This window comes from Acomys minous (assembly GCF_964271855.1).
Source record: "Acomys minous genome assembly, chromosome: 8".
Taxonomy (NCBI): domain Eukaryota; kingdom Metazoa; phylum Chordata; class Mammalia; order Rodentia; family Muridae; genus Acomys; species Acomys minous.
This window is the reverse complement of record NC_140489.1, coordinates 87,215,699-87,234,744: the sequence shown is the minus strand read 5'-3', so window position 1 is coordinate 87,234,744 and position 19,046 is coordinate 87,215,699. Positions and strand designations below refer to the sequence as shown.

The following is a 19,046-nucleotide window of genomic DNA, read 5'->3' as shown; positions in this document are numbered from 1 at the left end:
TGTATACACAGAGATTGGGGAAGGCTGGGATTCCTGGGGTGAAGGGTAGAGATTCAAACTAAAGACCGAGCTTCCACCTGTTCTTTGTGGACTTCTGTCTCTGCGTCAGGCCTGAGGTGGTCCCCTCTTGGTACCGCCTCTGGGATGCCACACCTGCTGCTCATCCTGCATCTCCATCCTCTAATTATGTCTAAGCTTAGGCTTGCCTCTCATGAACAGACACTGGTGAGAGCAATGGCACGCGGCCTCTATGATGAGGCTGCAGGACGGCTCTGACTTCTTTTTAGCTCATTTGTTCATGCTTCTTAAGTTTACCACATGATGATGCCCACATAGTTAAAAACTCAGGTCTCTAGTCAAGAACCACAAGAATGAGCCAGGAACTAAATGTCCAGTTCTGAGATGGCCCCACGTTGTCTTGACCATGAGCATACTAAACTAGAGAGACCAGTTGGCTGCTTCCAGATTCCTGGGACAAGGGCATCATACATACCTGTTGCATTAGGCTGCTGAGTTTGGGGATATTTGTCACACAGCTACAGATAACTGATACACCTGAGTTGTCTTTGTTTTTGTTTTTCAGTGTATTAACCTTGAAGTTGGACTGTGTGGCCTCAAATGTTCTCTTTGCAGTATTCACAAGCCACATGGCTTCAAGTGAGTTTAATCCATATGTTCCTCAGTCCTTTCCTCTGTAAAGTGGAACTGTGTCATGGGGTCATTGTGCGGATTCAATGAGATAGTCCATATAAATAGTTTGGGATACTGTAGCACTGAGAAAACACGTGCCATTATGATCATCACTACATCGAACAGAGCCTAATGCAAAGTCTCTTTTGGAGTTGGACCCTTGTTGGCCTCTCCTCCGCACTTGGTACCCATGCACTCCATGCAGAAGGTTCACTTGTTCTCCGAAGGTCTCAGATGTATGGGCTTTTCTTCTTGACTCTGCAGAACACTCAATACAGGCTAAAGGCATACCGTTAAATAAAACAAGCTGGTGATGAGAGACAGCTCATCAGGACCAGGGTCGAACACAGGGTACCCATGGGACACTGTGGGAAGAGGTCCTAGCGCTGTCAAGAACAAAGCCATCTTGTCAAGTTGGATGGAACGAACTAGCCTGGGATCCAGTAAGGCCGATGATGGAGAGGACGGACGTCAGTTTTGGAGTGAGCAGCATGGCACACTGAGTGCTGGCTATGTGCTCGTTGACTAAGTGGGACACAAAGCCAGATGCTCCGTGTGGACCCTGGAGCTCAACAGTCTGATGGACAGAGAGAGCTAGAAGCCCCAGGCAAGGGTCTGAGTCAGGAATCTGCAGAATCTGCCCTGGAACGTCTAACGGCATCCACGTCCCCACAGCTGTGCCTGCTGCTCATCTATGCATGGCTCCTGCTTTCCAGCTTGCTTCTCACAGGACAGTAGCTCACTGGGCAGGCCTTCAAGATTGGCAGATGATGAGCTGCATGCCAGGAAAGAGACTAGAAGCTCCACCTCCTGCCACATGGCAGAGGAAGCAGCAGCAGCAGCAGCATCTCTGGTGCTTTGGGATGCTAGAGAAGATGAAGTGATGGGAGGGCTGGCTTTGGGTCCTGCCCAGTTGAGCCCCGGGAAGGTATGACGTAATTTTGGGATCCTGCATTCCTAAAGCTCTAATTGCCAGGTTCCTTGTAGTTTCCACCCTGCAGTCAGAATAGCTTGCTTAGCACCCTGTAAGTAGGAGCTGCAGATTAATCTACCAGCGTGCATTTCCTGAGCATTTACTTTGTTCTGAGATTCCACAGGGCACTGAGGGGCTGAACAAACCAAGACAAAGTTCCTGTACTCATGGATCCCAGCACGTAGGAGGATGGGTCTCTGTACAGGCAGTCCCAACTCCTAGGATGAATGGAATTGACTAAGGGCATGGGTTCTTGGCTCAGTGACTAAAGCTGGGAACATTCTGTAGTTCACAGTATCTCATGGCAAAGAGTGATCTTCTACAAAATACTGGTCAACCGTGCCTCTGTGAACTCCTTGCCCAGTAGGAGAGCCAGGTGTTAATTTGCCACACAAATGAGTAGTCACATAGTGCCCACACTGTGAAGGAAGCTCAGTGGTCATCAGGATGACCCTGGACTCCTTCCCTTTGGTGCCAGCTGGGCACACAGCCTGTCCAGCAATGCTGCCCACATTCGGGGAAGCCTTTCTGTTCTTAGTTACTCCTGTCTGGAAACTCTGGAAATACCCTTGTAGACACACCCAGAAGTGTATTGCATTAATTTCCCAGGAAGCTCTCAGCTGACAGTCATCACTAACTATCACATTTGCCCATATAATAAACTAGACACTAGTCTTCTCTGTTTTTGCAGAGGCCAAGAGTAGCTCAGAACCCAAAGCCACATAGGTCAACAGACTGGACGGTAGTGTCCAACCAAAAGTCTGCACCTTAGCCTCTTCCGCATCCCTGTGTCATAGCTACTTTTCTGGTCATTGTGACCAATGCTTGACAAGAGGCAACTCAAAAGAGAAAGGATTTGTTTGGGATGACATTTTGAAGGTGTAGTTTGTCATGGTAGAGAATGCACGCTAGCAAAAACACTTTGCTTATATATCTGTAGACCAGGAAACCAAGAGGGGACAGGAAGTTGGGCAGCACTGTAACCCTCAAGGCCTGCGTCCCTAGTGATCCACTTCCTCTGCCTAGGCCCTAGTTACACTTCTGTTGTTGTGATAAAACATGACCAAGGCGATTTAAAGAAGAGAGCATCTGTTTTGGCTTACAGTTTCGGAAGGCTAGAGTGTGTGATAGCAAAGGGGAGGAACAACTCACATTTTGATCTACAACCACAAGGCAGAGGAAGAACACTGGGAACCTTTTGAAACCTCAAAGCCCACCCTGATGACACACCTTCTCCAGCAAGGCCACGCCTTCTCTTTCTTCCCCAGCCAACAGTGGACCAAGTATTCAAATATATAAGCACACAGGGACCATTCTCAGCCAAACCAGCACAGCCTCACCTTTTAAAGGTTCTGGAAACTTCCTAGACAGCACCACCAACTGAAGACCAAGTGTTCAAACACATGAACGAACGTGTGGGGGCTTTTGACACCCAACCTATAAAACACAATAGCCCTTCTGCTTCTCCTCTGCCTTCCAGCTGAGACTGGTCACCGCCTGTTCTTGATCCCCTGAGCAGGTAGTAAGCCTCTTGTGGGAGGGCCCATCTGTTCTCATATGTGCTGAGTGTGCAACTTTGGTGCTCAGGGCAGTTGACTAATGTTTTGCTATTCCTGAATTTGCCTTCAGTGATGCAATTGGCCAAAGCAGGAGTGTCTATACCATACACATTGGCACAAGCTACAGCCAGAGCTACTTTTATTTCCCCTGCTCCCTGGAGCTGATTTTTACACATCTCCTAGCATGCCACATCCCCAAGACCTCAGAAGACGGCCTTGCTCAGTGGAAACCTCTACCTCAGCAAGACCCTTTCTGGATGGGATGTCCGGTGCCTCTGGCTTCCTTGCAGCTTTCTCATCCCTGCCACATGTCTGGAAGTCTTCTGTTTTTCAGAGGCCGTGGTGGCCTGGCCTCCTACTTACTGGGCTTTCAGCTTGTGGACAGCATAACAGAGTCAGGGCTGCCCACCCAGGCCTTTCTTAGAGTGAAGTAAACTGTAGCAACGTCTGTTTCTCTTCTCTCCATATCCACAAAGCAGCAGCCCAGGGAGGGTGGGGTGGGACCCAGCATCTCACAGCTGACATGTCTACTTACCAAAACTGTGATTTAAGTATGGACAGAGGTATCATTTAAAGTGATGGGAAAGGCAGAGGGCTCTCTCCACCCTCCCAGAGAGACAGGCCATGCCGTGTTCCCTGTGTAGAGCACCTGCATGTGCTGGCATTCTCCCATGGCAGGTCTCCGTGTTTGCTCCATCTGACAGATAAGAAAACTGAGGTTCAAAGAGGAAGTAACCTGTCACAGACATACGGACTGTGAGGGGCGGATGTGAGAGTTCCTCTGTGGCAGAACTAGAGGCTGGCTTCCACATTTCCTCCAGGTTCAAGTACAGAGATCAGCTCAGGACCAACATTACTTTCGGACCCCTTGTTGGTATCCACATCTTCCCTGCTTTCTGGATGAAGAAGGCGTTTCCCAGCTGCCTATGAGAGGGCAGTAGAAAACAATGCTGTCCCTTTGGCCAGCCTTAAAGTTGTGTATCAGATCCGTGGCTTCTCTGAGGCTCACAGAGTCAACAGGAAGGGTCCTGAGGCCTTGAAATTGTTATGGGCTTGGGTTGGTAAGCCCCCCTGACAAAGTGAGGCCAAGCACTGGCTGGGCACCAAGGTCTCTCTTGGCCACAGCTGAAGGCTGGGTCCCTTATTCCTGCTGATAAGCCCACAATGCCCACTCCCATGTGAACAACTAGCTCGCACATTTCCCCATTCAGCTGATGGTGAGCACTCTGCTATTTTAAGCCCACATGGAAGTATGTCTTTTTTTTTTTTTTCTCAAATAAGGACCATCTGCTACCGGCCCCAGCCCAGATGATACAGTTGGAGCCTACCCACAGCATCCTCTCCCGCCTTCAGACGGTTCCAGGAACGAGAGTGAGTCAGACCCAGCTGAAGCATGTCTTGCTAACCCAAGCAATAGCCCAGGGGCCCAGCACAGGGGACCACCTGCTCACGGGGCAGGTGTTCTCCTCAGCCTTTCCACAGAGGAAAGGAATCTCACCCTGAGCCTCATGAGCACTCGGACCCGCCTACCAGATGTGCCCCTTCCAAGGCCTGCAGCCAGTCACGAGTTCGAGCGCAGCTGCCTCAGCACCTTGCCTTCACAGCTTGTCACAAAGCCTGTCACAGTGAAGCTAGTGGCTCAGAGCTTGGTCACTTCCTGCTGTGGTGGCTCTCAGAAGACCTCCTGGATCCACTTTGGGAGCAAAAAGGGTGGCTGCCATCTGGAAACAGACTACCAGAGGTGGTGTCCTGGGCAGCTGCCTACCTGAGCCACTGAGAACGTGCCTTTAAACATTGGTGGCGCAGCGTGCTATTCAGCCATAGGACCAGGCACAGCTGTAGCTCTCCAGCTGGCTGCCCTTTCTTAGCAACTAATGGCTCTTTGTGAAGAGAGGCCATTGGCATCAAAGCACAAGGGAGGGCAGTGCTCACACATCTGGCCTACAGGCCATGCTGGGCACAGCTATGTAGACTAATCCTTGGTCAGTGGTTGCTCTTCTGAAATGTGAGATAATGCCGGATAATCTGACCCTTCTCCTCCGATGCCAGCGAGTGTTAAGGGGGACCACACATGGGAAGGGTCTGTTCGGTTGCCCAGAGAGCATATTTTGTATCATTCTGAGCTGTAATGGTATTGTCTGAGTCTGCTGAGATGCTGTAGGAACCTAGAAGGCCAGAGCCTCTGGACTTGTCCCCATCCCCATGGACTTCCTTGCCTTAGAATGGACTTTTTTTCCCCCCTGCAGGAACCCTCATTAGAGTTTTCATGGGTAATGGTTAATTCGATCCCGTGAGTGTGTGTCCCAGCCTGGCTATTACATCATATCCAGATCATTGTAGCGTTTGTCTTTGTTCCTGATGCTGGGAACCTTGGAGCCCCAGAGGCCAGGACTTGCCTTGGTGCTTCCTGTATCATTTCTGGAGTCCCCTTCTCCTCCAGTGGACATGGCTGTGCCTGGATGTGCTTGCATTGGATGGAGCCTGGTCCCATTGTGAAGTCTTGGCATCAGCTCCCACAACGGGTCCTGGGATCCTATTGGGGCTTGAGCCCTTTTAGCCTTGGGTCCTGCTAGCATAACTTCCTGGTCCGGGGACTATCTGCTGCTCCCGTAGAGCCTTGCAGTTTATCTGTGGTCAGTTTTCTCACCCGTTTCCTGCCAGCTGCTACTGGTTTTTCAGTCAGCTTCTAGAGCTACGGTAATTGGGAAAGTGCACAGACTACTGCTGTCCGAGTGATTCACCAGCTGTGGCAAGGCGGGACGTGGAGACTGGGGCATACGCTGTGTTGAGCAGAGGCAGCACCTCCACCCAGTCTGGGTCTGTCCCCTGGGCCTCTGTGAGTGACACAGAAAAGACCACAGGGCCCACACTCTCGGTGAACTGAAAGCTGCTGTATGTATGCATGTATATTATGTGTGGCATATGGGATTTTTTTTTCTGAAGCCGAAATAGATGGTTTCATGTTTTGAGAAATCTGAGCATGACTCCTTTCATGGGGAGCCCTGGGCTGTCACTGAAATGTAGTCGGTGAGTGTGCCATGCCACCGGTTAGGCTCTCTGATCACACTTCAAGATTTGTGTCTTGGCATTTCCAAAAATGAAGAAAGGAAATTCCCTCACTAGAGCAAATTACTCCTCCAGACAGGACACTTTGAACACATGTACTCATCAGTCTCTATGCTGTGAGCTAGTGGTTTGGAATTGCCCACATGCTGGCCATCGCCACTCAAGGATGTGTCTCTGTCCAGAGGCTTCCTTGGCAGGGTGGGGCCCTGGGTGGACAAGAGAGACCCCAGATGGCAGAACAAGGACTAGACGGAGCACACTCATCTGGAAACTTGTGTAAAGGGTGAGATGTGGGTGGGTGGGATGCTCAGGCCCAGGACATGGGGGATTGGGCAAGCCACCTGGCTTCTCCACACCTGTCAGCTGGCCCTCCCTATTACATCATTAGTATATTCTATTAATCTGTTAGAAGATATGAATTGCAAAGAATGAAAATGACACTCCAGTGTGGAAGTAGACAGTGGAGTCCACATGTTTTCTGTCTGTCCTCTTCTTGGGTACCAGGCTCTGGGCAAGACCTAGCAAAGCATCTCCTGGCACCTGGTGTCCAAGTCTCTGGTCTCAGGCTCTCTTAGCCTACAGCAGGTAGATGAAGTAAAAAGGATGCTTTCTAAAAGGAGAGGTGCCTCACCTAGCCATGCCTGTCTGCCCTGGAGGGGTCAGATAGAGGAAGGGGGCCATGAGGGGCTCACGGGCATGGTGAGAGCCAGTCTAGCTCATTGATGGGTAGGGATTAGAACAGGGGGGTATTCTGGTTAGCTTTAACTGTCAACTTGACACAATCTAGACTCTGGTCAGGGAGTCTGAAAAGTGAAATTCTGTAGATTGGATTGCGGGCTGGACTCTGCATTCTGAGGTCTTGGTCCTGTAGAGCCAGGCAGGGGCGGTCCTCAATCGCAGGGCTGCCTATGAGGCTTCTTTCTAGCCCCATGTTTTACATAGCTCATTTTCTTACTGAGCAGTTCATCCTCTCCTGGCTTTGGAAGGCAAGTGTGTCAGGTCCTCTAGAAGCACCCAGAAGCTCACGGATGGAGTTGATGGGGCCACTCAGGTGCATTTTCAAGGACATACGTGGTAGTGTCGCCCACATCAGAGTGGTGTGGCCCAGGTGGCTCGTCTGGGCAGTTAATGCTATTCCTGGTGTGAGCACTGGTACTCTGTGATACGATGTTTGCTTCTGTCTGGGCAGGTCATCTTTACTATGTGGTAGAATCTATTTTTTTCTTGTTCCTCAAAATCTCTTGGGTCAGTTCACTGGACAGGATGTCATAGGCCCACTTGGCCTGGGTTCCAGGTGGTACCTTCCAATTTCATCTCTGAGGTTGTCTTAGAAGTCACCTGCCAATTTCTCTCTATTTACTCTCATGTATGTGTGTGTTTGTATATATGTATTTGTGTGCATATAGATGCCATAGTACAGCCTCATCTGTTGTTCCCCAGGTGCTGTCTGTCTTTTAAAAATTGCCTTAAAATTTTTTTTTTTGAGACAAGGTTTTATTTTGTAGCCCTGGCTAGCCTGTGTAGACCAGATTAGCCTCAAACTCACAGAGATCCACCCACCTCTGCTTCCTAAATGCAGAGATTAAAGACATTGGTCACCATGCTTTTTTTCTTGGTCAGCTCTTTTTCTTTCCTTTTCTTTTTTGAGATAGCCTCTCTTACTGGCTTGGTACCCACCAATTAGCCTAGACTACCTGGTATCCATCAGACTCCACCTCCCCAGCACTGGGAGTGTATGAGTGCATGATCAGGCCTGGCTTTAAAAATTCTAAATGTAAATATTCTGGGGACTCGAACTTAGGTCCTTGGGCTTGCATGGAGAACACTTCTCACAGGGAGCTGCTTCCCAGCCCCATGCACTCTCTTCTTTCTTAAAGAAACAGTCACATTTGAAAGCCTCTGGTTGCCGGTGTTCCTTACTTTCTAGGTGAGGCGTCCGCGTGGCTCTGACAGCTCTGAATGTGCTTCTGCCTCTGCAGCCTTCTCGCTGTGAGTTGGTGCTTCCTGCATCAACCTCCCATTTCAGATGCCCAAAGGGTTATGGGGGAGCAGTATAGCAAATCCAGAAGTGGACTAGTCTCAAGGCTGCTGGGAATTCTGGTTCTCCTCATCCTCTGCCTCTTCGGTATGGCAGACTTCTCTTCATGAACCCAGCATTATGATGGTGCCTCCAGGAAGCCTTCTTTAGCTCCTTTTAGTCTCATGAGTGTGGGCCATTTCTCTCACCCATGGGCTGTGTTGAGGTGCGCTCTGAGGTTCACTCCTGGTCACACTGGGTGGGCAAACAGGGCGCTTCCTACTTTGGGGGACCAGGAACAAATCTTCCTTGGTCCCATATCACTACCAACTCCCTGTCTCTCTACAGTGTGGAGTCTACATGGCAGCTGGGGCTCCTGTTCTAGAGACCCTAGTGGAGGCTGATGTCACAGAGCCTGGAAACATGCGGATGCCCTTAGATGGGGGCTGAGTGACAAGGGCTGTCAAGAAGGGCTCAGTACAACTCCCTGAAATGGAAGCCAGGCACTCCTGCTTTAGGGGGCCCAGGGGAAGGGAAGGGTCCCAGAGGACAGTTGGGACAAGCAGGGAAAGCCACACAGAAGGGTGTCACTCACGGGGGTTGGGAATGACACGGTGCTCTGGTGCTTCTGGCATGGCCAGAAGGTCAAGGATAACACCAGGCTCTGGGCTTCCTGGAAACTCACTGATGACAAGGGAGTCGGGGGGGGGGGGGCATGGCATGGGGACTTAGATGTCCTGAAGGTTGGGAGTGACACAAAGATCTGGGGTTCTCCAAGAGATTAGGGATCACACAGGAGTACGAGACTACTTAGGGAGGTCTGGCATGACATGTGGGCTGGAGTCTCCTATGGAGGTGACAGGTAGTACAGGAAATGCCCAGAGAGGTCAGGTTCTGAGCAGGGCTTTGTCCCTGATGGTGACCCATGACAGTCTTCTGACTCAGTGGGTTTCTGTTTCCTTTTCTGAAAGAATGGAACAGCTACATGTGCCTGCTCAGAGGGATCTGGGGTAGGGACAAATGGGGACATTTGTACATTGCATCTTGAATATTTTTATTATCTCTGTCTTGGACAGTCTTGGCTGGAATGTGGCTAAAGCGCATCTCTGGAAGAGGAGAGCAGGAGGGGTCGAGGTAGCCAGGGACTCCCATGTCTGGGCGGTCCCTGGGGACAGTAATTAGGTCTGTGGGCAGCCATTCCCTCTATGGTGGTGGTTCTCAGACTTCCTAATGCTGTGACCCTCATGTTGTGGGTCACATAAAATTATTTCCCTCGCTACTTCATAACTGTAATTTGCTACTGTCATGGACTGTAAGGTAAATATCTGATATACAGGCTACCTGATATGCCACCCCTGAGAAAAGGTTGTTTGACCTCTAAAGGGGTTGAGAAGCACTGCTCTATAAACAGGCCTACAGAAGGTGAGTTATGGCCCAAGAACCCAACTCTGCTGCCCACTGATGGGTGATCTTTTTTGTAGGTGACCCGACATGTCTGGGCCTGGGTCACCTCTTACCTCATTTTGTCTCCTAGTGGGACTGACTTTGCTGCAGGGCTCTGGGGTGTTTCCATGTGAGGGTATGTAGTGGAGGTCACCAGTGCTCTGGGACTTCAGAATAAACGTGGCTTTGCTTTCTAGGTCAGGCTGGACAGGACCTAGAGGTGATCTTGTTTATTACATCTCAGTCTCTTTCTGTAGCTCCTGCTCTGCTCATAAGGACTAAGACTGGGTTGTTCAAGCACAAGGCAGCTTCTTGCACAGGGAAGGAAGGGTCTAAAATGGCTAGGCGGGCTTCAAGTCCCCTCTCCAAAGCTCCTGGGACCCAAGAGAACCTGGCTCTACTCACCCCAGCCTGGACATCTTGGGAATCATCTTGGACTACTGACTTCCTGCCTGTGTGCCCTGGCTGCTGGGCGGGGTGAGTGCTGGGAGGTGACCCAGGGAGAGCCTCAGGCACTGAACACAGTCTCCCTGCACTGATCCCCCCTCCCCCACAGCTTGTTCCACTTTCAAAAATAGCTAATGAGGAAATTAATTTTGTCACCCAGATGTATTCTGTAAAAGCATGTCAGGGGAAGACAATTAACCTCTGTACTGATAAATCTTTCCCGAATTAAAGAAAGTCACTTGTAGATGCCGAGAGACTCAGCTGAGGTGCGAACCCCTAAGCCCAGGCTTCCTCCAGGCTGTGAGGAGAAGGTGGAAAATAGAAAAGAAAAGGGGAAGAATGAGGTGGGAAGAGAGAGGGGGCAGGGAGGAGAGAGACAGGCACACGCGCGCGCGCACACACACACACACACACACACACACACACACACACACACACACACACCCTCAGCTTTGATGCTCACATTGTCTGGGATATACACTAACAAACCAGAGAATAAACATTAGGCTATTTAAAAATACAGGCTTTTCAGCCTTGCCTTAATTAAGTTGCCTCCATACTCAATCCTTCTAGATTCCCTTTTTCCTGGGGGCTCCAGCAAAAGGCGTTGTCTAGAGACAGGGGATAAAATGTTTGCCATGCAAGCCTGCGGATGTGAGTTCACCCCTCAGTACCCACATAAAAATACCAATTGTAGAGGTAGGCGCCTATAATGCTTGCTGGAGGAAGTCAGGGGCGTCACTGGGGACTGCTGGCTAGCCAGCCTAGCGCAATCAGTAAGCTCCAGGCTATGTTGTCAAAACATCAGGTGGAGAGCAGCTGAGGAAGACACACAGCCTAGACCTCTGGCCTCCACACACACACTCACACATGTGCACATGTTCTCACCATACCCAAGACACACACACACACACACACACACACACACACACACACACGAAGGGCCATCTCATCTGATCGCTGAGAGCTTTGGCTCTGTCAGTAAACTCATGCATGTCCTTTATGGAGACCATGGAGGGGTTTACAGCAGCATCCTGGTAGAGGTTGGGGTCCTTTTCCAAGCTGAGACTGACTAGATAGGACAGGAAAACTTGGCAGATCCGCAGGGCCTTTCTCCCGAGACTTGCAGCTTTGGAGTCGTTAGTTGACTGGCTGGTAGACCTCAAAGGTTTGTCTGCTCTGTTGTAAGAGTCCGGGCCCTGTTTCCCAGTGCTCACTTCTGAAACCTGAAGGGCAAACTTTATCCACAGGGTACAGCTGTGCCACCACCCAAAGGCGCTCCCCTTTGTTAAGGCTCCATGCTTCTGTTAATCCTCCTCCTCTGTACAAATTAGGGAGAAGCAGCCTGCCTTTTAGCTCTCACTATAGTACCAGTTCCAGGGAGTAGATATTGGGGTGCATGGGGGGTCATGTTCAGTGAACAGCTTGGAGGCAACAAGGAAATGAGGGGGAAAAAAGCCCCTCAGCCACCCAGGCTTCCCTTGAGAAAACACAGGGGCACTGACAGTAACCAGTAGCTAATAAGAAGGAAAAACAGGAGCTAGGGTGTCCGGGACCTAAGATAGTGGGATGTGGGAGGTGGAGGGGGCGGGGATGTTAAGCCTAGGCTGCCATATTGTCAACCTGCCTGGTGGGAGTGTTTGTGGAGGAATCAGCCAGCGGAAGGGGCTGAGAACAGGCCAGTCACTTGAATCACAAACACCGCTCACACACTGTGAGCGCAGACAAGGACGGAGGAGATATTAGGTATCTGGGGTCCTATGACCAAGCTCTCCCTATCTAATCTTCGCAGACAGAGTGGCCAAGTGGGCAGATTGGACGCATTGATAGATGTCACCTATCTTGAGTTCCGTTAGGCCGCTGTTCACTCTGGGAGAGAAACCTCCCCTCCTCTCAAGCCAAGAAGTAGAAGAGATTTGTCCAAGTGTCTGGCTCACAAGCTGGCCTAGACAAGCACCTTCAGTGCCCGCCCACACGGAGAAGAGTCGCAGAGATGCATCCTAGAGCCCAGGCTAGTTGATGGCGTCATCAAACCCGCGACAGAGAGTCAGACTTTGAGGACAAACCAGGGTGGTGGGAAAATGGCTCAGCAAAGATAGAGAATCCGATTCCCTGTTGCCTAAGGAGCCTACAGAAGGCATGGGAGATGGAACCCAGTGAGGGGCCCAGAGCACAGCGCTCTGGAGGCCTTGTTTCCCTCCCTCCCTTCTCCCTTCCACCCAGCACTAAAGTGGGCTGTAGATCTTCTCCTCCCATCTGCCAAAGGTGGAGGTTGGACTGGTACAGGTCAGGCAGTCACAGTCCAAAGACACCGAGCTCTCTGTCCACCAGGTTCTGCCCACTCCCCAGGGTGTTACTCCAGAGATGAGAAGGCTGAAAACTTGGAAGGCAGAGGACAGTTTGGGGGAGGTGGGGCAAGGATGAGTATTAGGTCTGGATGCGTTCTTGGACTGGGGCTTTTCCAGAATGGTGTTTACCAGCTGCCCTTTCTCTGTGCTCTGAACAAAGATTAGGAAGGTGGCAAACTCTGGTGCCTTATATTTGACCACATCCCCTGGATGGGGAGGCCTGATGGCACTCAGAGGAAGGATAGCAGGCTATCAAGAAAAGACTTGATACCCTATGAGCATATACAGGGGGAGGAGGTCCCCCTCAGTCACAGTCATAGGTGAGGGGAGTAAGGGAAAAATGGGAGGGAGGGAGGAATGGGAGGATACAAGGGATGGGATAGCAATTGAGGTGTAATATGAATAAATTAATAAAATATATTAAAAAATAAAACAAATGGAACAACAACTACCAAGATTAGGAAGGTGGCTCAGTCCACAGCCTGACGCTGCCAAGTCACAGGGCAGAAAGATTTCTGCATTGCAGGTAAGAGTTCTGCATGCAAAGCCATTACCTAGTGAATGCTATTGTCAGAGTCTTGGCGTTGGGTGGGTGCTGCCTCGGCCTATCTTACAGGATGCGTGCTATCTGGAAGAGATCCTCGAGCTCCCTAGGCTGGGGAGAGAATCGTGTCTAGGTCCTGAGCCAGTCCGGGGCTCAGTTTCTCCATCTGACTTATTGACACAGTGCTTCTTCTTCATGGGAGAGAATAATGTGAGTAAACAAAAAAAATGTGTTTTCAATTCAAAACATTGCGTATTTGCTGCCTCCCAGGCAGGTACATATGGGACATGATATTCTGAGCCCAGAGGAGCCTCACAGTGTTGTCAGGAGCAACATGCCCCTCCCTGAGCCTACCATCTCTCCCAGACCCTTCCCACATCAGAGTGAAAGCCACGTGAGTGGTTTCTCCCCAGCCCTGGTTTCTCATACTCAGGTAGGCATAGATGAAGGAGGAAAAGCAAGGGCCTCTGCAGAAAAGATAAAGCAGGATGCAGCAAAGCCATGATGTGATGCTCTCCTAACAGACCACTGCTGTGCAGCGTTGCTTGGTTCCCAGGACCCTTCCCAGAGGGTTCTTAGGAACCAGGAGTCTAGCCTGCCCCATGGCTCCCAGAGCCTTTGACATGGGGCCCTCTGGCTTGGTCTCTTTCTCTCTCTCTCTCCCTCTCTGGAGCTGGCATTAGTCTAGGGAGGCTTTCCCCTAGCTGGTGTCTTGGTTGACTCTGTAGGTCATCTTGCTGCTTGCTGGAAGGGTTAACTAGCTGCCAGGCAGGGCAGAGGGTGATGAGGGAGAAAAGTGGGGAAGTAGTCTAAGTTGATGAAGTCTCTCAGCTGAGGCTCTAGTTCCTAATTCTCTCGCTGAAATGGTGCTGCCTCTGGCTCCCTTTCCACCCCTTCCAGAGAGACACAGGTTTCCCCCTCCAGACCCGCCTCCCCACTGCTGGCTCAGCTCCTTCTACAGCAAGTGCTGCTGGGGGTGGCCATGCACTGAGGTTGGTCAGGGGTCAATTGCTTCTCCCAGCTGCCTAGGATGCTTCCTATTTAGAGACCAAGGCTTCTGGAGGTCAAGTGACAAATGGCATGCTTGAGCTTATGATGTGGTATGATGGTGACCTAGCCTGGAGCTTTGCTGTTTGGGAGGGGCTTGGGGGTAAGGACAGACCCACCTGGGAAAAGCTGTTAATGCACTGTGGTGCTTAGAGCCCATCCATTGGTGGTGGGCTGCAGCAAAGCGTTTCCCCTGGGGACAGAAGTGGCTCCCTAGAAGGCTTGTGAACCTGAATGTGTTCTCCATAAGTACTCTAAGGCACTTGTGGAGACCCAACACCACATGAAGGAGACCTCTATTTGTGTCTCTTTGTATCTTCTGTGCATATTTAGGCCCAGGCCTCACTCTCCTGGCCTTGGGCATTCATTCTAGGTCCCCTTTTCTGGTCCCACTTATGTTTCCAGCTTGGCCACAACCATTGCAGCCTTGGGTTTACCAAACCCAGTCCTATTTTCAGATAGGGAGTGCCCAGAAGGAAAGGCCCTCAATGGGTAAGAGGGCATGGTAGTTTCTAGGCCCCTGTCCTTAAGGCCCCCGCAGAGGACTCCCTTCCCACCCCCGTTATCACGAGGGTCTGTTTAGAGGACAGAAGTAGTTCTTGGTAGAGGCTTTGAGTGTCACTATTTTTTGTACTAGTAGAGACTGAACTTGGGCTTCAAGCATCCCAGGCAAGTCACTCTGCCCCTGAACTCTGTACACCCCCAGCCTCCTCCTCCTCTACATCTTGAGACAAGGTCACTAAGCTGTCTAGACTGTCACTGAACTTATTGTGTAGTCCAGGCTAGCCTTGAACTTCTTATCTTCTCACCCTAGTCTCCTCAGTACCTACATGTCTGGCTGAGTATAACTTTATTATAAATACATTTGAGACGGTAGAGAGAAAGAACAGTAAAACAGCTGAGGTGTCACTTACGGGCCAGGGTATTACAAGGTGGTTTTACCCTGCGCTGTACCTCTCTCTGTAAGTCAGAAGTATGTCTTGTGTCTGTGCATCTGTTTTCCAGACTTCTGGGAGTGTGGGGAAGGGGTAAGTGAACTCTTTGGGCTGTCTCCTTAGCTGACTCTAGTAAAGGGTGTTCCTTAGTTTGGATCAGATTGGGCTGCTCATCAGGGAGGCAGCTTTTAGAAAGATACTGGGGTCATTTCTTAGCATCCCTTAAGAGATACTAAGTAGGCCAGGCCAGCAACGATGCTCCCTTCTCTGTATTCTACCAAGATTTCTCTATTACATTTTTTTAAAATTAGCAAATCATAGTTGTACATGTTTATGGGGGTACCATGTGACATTTTCAGGTATAGTTACATTATAGAATAATTAGCTCAAGCTCATCAACAGTCCATTATCTCATATACTTGCATCTTGCCCAGAATGATGGCTACCATAAATTCATTTAAAAAGCAATTCATTTAAAAGCATAAAAATTGCTAACAGAGCAGATTTGAAAATCCAGCTTTTTTCTCGGTAGCCAGGCATAAACATGGCCCTGACTCCTTAAATGTGACAACTGTGCTCAGATATGTTATACAAATGTAATTATTTGGGCATGCGGCCCGATCCTTGAAGTGGTAGCACTGTTGAGTTAAATGTCAGTTGCTTACTCAGTAACGAATGAAGATTCTTAGACATTCACGGATGCGGGATTGAAGTCCTACTCAGAAACGGGCTCCAGCAACCAGTCAGATAGGGTTGAGATGGTGTTTGTGGCAGGCTGGGCAGTGTGCTATCGCATGTGTGTGCGTCAGATAAAGGTCCCCCTAGTTTATTTACTATCATTACCATCTTAGTAACAGACTTCCTCAGTGCTATGGTACCACTTTCTTGTGAGGCATGCTGTTCTACCTTCCAGAGAAAAATCTGATCTTCAAAAGGAGTAGGTATCCTTGATATTTCCTGGTTCTTAGGGTCTCCTAGCCATGCATGATTTTAGATTATCATTTGGAAAATATTAATTTACTGAGCTATGCAAATCTCCCAAATGTTGACACATTTTACTGTACAGCATCCAGGAACCATATTTATTAACACCACCATCAATCTCATTAGAAAAGCCTTGGAAAGCACTCAGTCAACCACATGGTGATGGGTAGAAGTTTTCCAAAATTCAGTTAAAAAAAAAAACTTGAAATCACAGATTTTATCATTGACAAGATGTTTTCCCTAAACTACTAGGCTCACTTTGTTCATTTTCAAGGGGGTCTCTGCCAAATACCTAAGTCTGAAGAGTCCTAGTTTGTGAAATATTGAGTTAAAAATGGTATTGTGTCAGATGAAAATGGGTAGTTTAGCTTGTAACTCAATTGACTGCTTTCTCTCAGGCAATTTCTCACGTCACAGAATAACAGAAGGGCCAAGACACCATTTCCATTTTCTAACACAGACTATTAAGATGTAATCAGGAATAAAATCGATACTTTTCTCTCTTTCATTAATGACAGTCTGCATGGCACTGGTGGGGTACCGATGTGTGTGACAGGGAGGAACGTAGTGAATATCGGTGCTGTTTGGTGGCATCGCCTACGGCTTCAATGAGCGGCGCTCAGCTGCAGTTGCTCTTGTTCTGTGTATGCGAGGGTTGTCAAGGGAAAGACCTCTATAATTTTGTCTTTCTGTCTGCAAATCCAGGTCTCTAGTTCAGTCCATTATTTGATTGCAGTCTGTTTCTTTGCTGTTCACTTTCTTTTGTGTTCTCTCCCCCGTGCCTCTGTGTGTGTGTGTGTGTGTGTGTGTGTGTGTGTGTGTGTGTTTGTGTGTGTGTGTGTGCGTCTCAGAATCTATTTCCCTTACCTTGCCCTTTCCCTCTCCCCCCATCCCTGTTATGTTCCTCTTTTCCCAATGACTGGGTCCTTGGGAGATGAACAGCTCCATGTAGATGTGCAGGGATAGATTCACTGTGGTGGAAAAGTATACTCCTAATAACTCTACAGGTAAATAAGAGGGAGCAAGGCCTTCCCACCAGAGAAGGGTGTCAACCTAGGATGGGGCCGTGCTGCAAAGTGTCTCAGCTTTCAATAATGGAGCCACGGGAAAGAAAAAACACAATCTTGTTCCTCCTTATTTTGAAGTTTGGTGCTTGTGTTGGACACATAGGTCTAAGGGGTAAGGGGTAAGGGGTAAGAGTGCTTGCTTTCGAAGCTCCCCAAGCATCAGAAGGAAACTTAGTCTCAGAGAGACTTTGCAGAATGTTTTGTGTGTGGAGAGGGCTCCTTCTTCCCCCCCCCACGACCCCCACCCAAAGTTCTTCTCTTTATTTTCCTCCCCCAACCTAGACTACATCTTTACATGACATGTCCCTGGCTATTATTTAAAATTATAAGTTAATTTTATTTAATATCTATGCCTGTTTTGCCTGCATGCATGTCTATGCACTTTGTACATGCCTGGTGCCTACAGAGGTCAGAAGAGGGCATTATATCCCTTGGAACTGGAGTTACAGATGACTGTGAGATACTGTGTGGATGCCAGGAATCAAACTTGGGTTCTCTACAAGAGTAACAAATGCTCTTAACAACTGAGCCATTCTTCTAGTCAGTGTCCCTAGCTTTTAAGGAAAGCAGCAAATCTTTAACAAACTCTGTGTATATGCCAGGTGTCCCAATGACACCACACACAATTTTTCTATTGATACCTTATAGCCACCCCTGGAGGCAAACTGAGACTTGAAGGGCATGCAGTGACTTGTGTCAGGAGCCTCACGGTCCATCGCTTTCCCTAGTTGTGGGATAAAGATACAGATGTTGAAAATCAGAACAACTAGCAGAAGACAGAAAGGCAGAAACAGGCTCCCCGCCCTCCACCCCCTCTCAGCACATGTGTATGCAGGTAGCATTAAGTAATGAGTGCATGTGTGATAAAGGAGGTGATGACTGGGTCAGGTATGGCACACAGAAGCCTTATGGTTATCGTCGTTGTGCAGGGCAGAGGGACATGTGGCATCAAAGAGATGCTTCAAGCTTGCTGCACAAAGTGTGTGGTCAGAGGTGCTTTTGGAAAGCTTATGTGGAAAGACATTCAGAGCTTGGATCTGGAGGCAAAGAAGAGGAGCTAGTGAGGACCAGAGGACAGAGCCCAGTGAGGCCATCGCAGAAAGCCAGAGGGGATTCTTAGTGGCAGGAAGCAGGGGGCTATGAGGATGACAGAATCTCCAGGCCATGATAGACTAAATGTGATGGTCCGTGTACAAGGGGACATGGCGTGTGGTCTGGCTTCTAGGAAGGATGCTTACGTGCACTGAGACACTTCCTCCTGGGACTGGGCCACAGGTTAGAGGGAAGGGATGTATGTGAAAGGACAAAGGGTCTTTGAGTGAAAGCTTTGGGGTGCTAACGTTTTAACCCTTTCCACTGTCCCATAGCTAAAGGTATGGAAGTGAGCACCCATTGCGGGGGTGTGGGATACAACCCTGAGGAGACAGTATCTTAGTGGGGGCATTTAGAGCACTGGCCACTTGGCTCCACCCAGCTGATAGAGCCATGGTCCTGAGGGTCACTCTAAGCTCAGAGAAAGGAGAAAGGACAGGAGGGCCTGGGAATCTCCTGACTCTGAATGTGACTAACCACAAGTCCTCCATGCCCGAAGCTTGAGCAGGCAGTACTGGTCCTCTGAGCAGGCTCAGCATTGTCTTCAGGGCCCAGCATCTGTGCATCCTCCTGTGGGAAGCGACTTTGGGACCCACAAGCTGTTCTTCAGCCCTTGTCACTTACTGCCTAGTACGTCTAATTCTGCCTGCCTCCAGCTAATGAGTTATCAGCCCTCGGACTGAAGGATAGCTTCCCCTAAGTGCTTCCCCGTGGCAGAGCTGAATGTCAATTATCTCCATTTCATGATTATCCATGGGCACTCATATCGTTGCTGAGGGAGAAGTCAGAATAGGGATATGTGTGTGTGTGTGTGTGTGTGTGTGTGTGTGTGTG

The 19,046-nt window shown here is 49.5% G+C and overlaps 1 protein-coding gene across 2 annotated transcripts in view; it reads left to right on the top strand.

The window, feature by feature from the left end:
* Positions 1-19,046, top strand: part of LOC311604087 (uncharacterized protein) — a 207,919-nt gene that overhangs the window by 16,161 nt on the left and 172,712 nt on the right. For both annotated transcript variants that reach the window (XR_014781373.1, XR_014781377.1), the window contains exons 2-3: positions 584-657; positions 4,504-4,593. The gene's annotated coding sequence lies outside the window, so the exon portion shown is untranslated. The remainder of the gene's footprint in view (positions 1-583; positions 658-4,503; positions 4,594-19,046) is intronic.